Source organism: Phocoena sinus, chromosome X (assembly GCF_008692025.1).
Source record: "Phocoena sinus isolate mPhoSin1 chromosome X, mPhoSin1.pri, whole genome shotgun sequence".
NCBI lineage: Eukaryota > Metazoa > Chordata > Mammalia > Artiodactyla > Phocoenidae > Phocoena > Phocoena sinus.
In genome coordinates, this window is record NC_045784.1 from 123,749,690 (window position 1) to 123,753,140 (window position 3,451).

Here is a 3,451-nt window from a genome sequence, read left to right on the forward strand (position 1 = left end):
CAAGTAAAATTGTTCATAAAAAAGAGGGTGCACTGGAAACATCCTAGACATCTGTGGCTTCTACTGCTGGGATAAATGAAAAGATATGTAAAGTAGGAAGAAAAAAGGAAAAGAAAGCACAGTTCATATCCTTCTTTTCTCCTTCTCACACATCATTAATGAGTCCCCATCTGTTCCTGGCTGAGCACCCAATGCTCGCATTTATCTGGCCCTGTACTACTTGCCTTTCCAACGTGATCTTCTATTGATTACATATGTGGTGGGGCAGTTGTTATTCTTAGTATCTGTAGAAATCTTAGACTTAGTGTCTGTCCATTGTTAGGTGCTTTTTGGTGTATGTGTTCTCTGCCTCCAAATTAATTAGATCTTGATTTTACATTAGGTTAAACCCGAGAATCAGTTGTCTCCTGCTGGTTTTTCTCTTTTTCGGGTTCATGTTGCTGGTGATGCTTAGGGCTCAAAAGTTTTGCTTGAATTGGGTCTGTTCAGTTGTTACTGTAGATTTTCTGTTCAGTAGATGCTTATTGTTTTTATGGGATCAGGATAAGCTTTTCTTGTTTTATCTCTTTCTCCTTTTCCTCACCTGACATTTTCCTTGCCTGCAGAGAAGGGACTGAGCACCAATTCTTTTTATTATTTTTTCTATTCAATTTAGACACAAAAATCTCCAAATTCCCCCAGAATGCTGTCCACTAAATCCAAACAGCCCTCTTTCTCCTTATCCCTGAGGAGAGCCGTGCCCTTCTTCCTAGTTTCCAACTTCTAGTTTTCAGTTTCTTAGAGTCTTTTCTTAAGCTGCCCAACAAGAATGGAGCAGAGACGTGGAGCATGCATTCAACATTTCATCACTGTTTAAACCTCCCACTTTTAGTTTTAGTTCTGATAACTTTACCTTTATTATGCCTAATTATCACATTTAACGTGCCTTCTAAATTAGAGAGGCTAGGAAGACAGCAACATTTTAGGAAAGCCTTTTTTTTTTTTAATGTGGCTTTGTTTCTAAGAAGCTGCAATGGCAGCTTACTTATGTTTGGTAGCTAATAAATGAGAAGGAACAGGAGACACTCAAAAAAAGGTAGAGAGGGGCTTCCCTGGTGGCGCAGTGGTTGAGAGTCCGCCTGCCGATGCAGGGGACGCGGGTTCGTGCCCCGGTCTGGGAGGATCCCACATGCCGCGGAGCGGCTGGGCCCGTGAGCCATGGCCGCTGAGCCTGCGCGTCCGGAGCCTGTCCTCCGCAACGGGAGGGGCCACAACAGTGAGAGGCCCGCGTAACGCATAAAAAAAAAAAAAAAAAAAAAAGAGAAATTCTGAAACCAAAAGAACCCAGCAGGTAACTATGTTTCTTCTGAGAGGGAGAAGGGAAAGAGGTACTGCATGCAATTAAGTGGGGACAAGAAAGAAAAATCACATATGCCAAATAATCAAATTAAGAGAAAAAGGTGATGAGTGGGTGTAAAAGACACGTGGGGCTCCTGTGAGGTAGAGCCTGTAGCTTTGCTAGAGGTAGGGAGACAGGGAGAGGTTTTGGAAACCTACTTGTCGTCCCATCAGGTCTTGGTTGCACTTTACCAGCTGTTTTGTCACGAACCAGACAATGTAGGACATAAACAAATGCTTAAAGTTCAGTTGAACCAGCTCTTCATTAGTATTTAATTAGCCAAGTTGGAAGCTGACTACCATTTCAATCAGAGAAAGTCTCTGCACCTGCTATTTGGACGGCTTTATAACGCCCAAGTCTGTTTGATGCAGTTGCATTTGTGAGGATGATTTGGTAGCCATCAATTGTGGTGGAAAATATTGTTTCTTACAGCCCAGTCAAACCTCAAATCCCAAAATGACATGCACACTTCTTTATTAATTTTTGATGTTTTAACTTCCAGCTGCTAATAATCAAAGCTTTGTTAAAACCATCATCATATTAAGGACTTAGTGAGGTCTCTCTTTCCCTGGTGAAGCATTCCTGGATTGAAACAATTGGGTTAGTGGCTAGAAAGAGCATTGTTTGATTTGAATCAAGTTAGAGTGTCATGACTGAATGCCAGGAGCTGGGGTCAAACTGCCTGGCTTGGAATCCCAGCTTCACTATTTGCTGATTTCTTAGATGAAAGTGACTTGACAAGGTGGGAAAAAGAGGAATATACTTCAAATGTTCGCACATGTTAGCCATTATGGATACATCATATTTCCCTGGGTGTGTGCTTCCAGCAACAGGCCTACCTGTCATAAATGCTGCTAGCACGTGCCCCTCAGATTTTGTTACACAAACACAGGCACAGGCCTAAATGACTTCATGAACACAGGAACATAGTGGCTTTAGAATTGTTAAAACATATTTATTGTCTTCTGATCCTCATGACCACACTGTTCATTAAGCAGGACAATTGTTTTTATCCCATACTATCTACTTTATGGATTAAAAAAAGCTAAAAGATAGTATTACTCATTTAAGTTTTTTTTAATTGACGTATAGTTGATTTACAATGTCATGTTAGTTTCAGGTGTACAGCAAAGTGATTCAGTTATACATATCTATCTATCTATTCTTTTTCATATTCTTTTCCCTTATAAGTTATTACAAATATTAAGTATAGTTCCCCGTGCTATACAGTAGGTCCTTGTTGTTTATCTATTTTATATACAGAAGTGTGTATATGTCAATCCCAATCTCCTAATTTATGCCTCCCCTCCTTTCCCCTTTGGTAACCATAAATTTGTTTCCTATGTCTGTGGGTCTTCATTTGTCTTATGTAGGCTTTCTGACTTCTGGTTTGTAACGTGCTGGAGAAGCTTTTACTGTTAAGCCTGAATCCTCCTTTTATGCCTAAACAAGTTACTTTTAGAATCTTAGAATCTATAAAAGAGAAGTTAATATGACCTCACAGGTTGCTGGGGAGTGGAAGGAGATGCCATAGAAAGTGCCTAGCACCTTATCTAGCACCTTTTAGGCAGACGAAAGCAGTAGCTATTTTTATTTCCAGAACATTGCTCTGCCTTTAACTAAAAGTATTATCTTTTAATAACAACATTTATTGGTATTTTTCCTAATCACTGTAATAATCTGATTTCATTGTTGAAGAAGCATAAAACTCAGAAGAAAACAAGCAAGAAAATGAAAATCACCCATAATCTCACCATTCAGAGGTGCCTATTAACATTTTGGCAGTTTGGTGTATATCACCCTAGTCTATGTAACGTGCAAATGTGTGTACACACACACACACACAAGGCTGGCCTCGTGGATGTGCAGCCTGGGTAGTCGCACAGGCCCCCACATTTGGAAGGGCTCTGTGCGTGATTTAATGCTCTCCTGTCACCTTCATGAAAGTATTAATAAGTTTTGAACAAGGGGCCCCACATTTTCATTTTGTACTCGGCCCCGTAAATGATGTAGTGATGTAGCTGGTCCAGCACTCATATTAGAATGCAAACAAATTTGGAATGATGCTTGGCA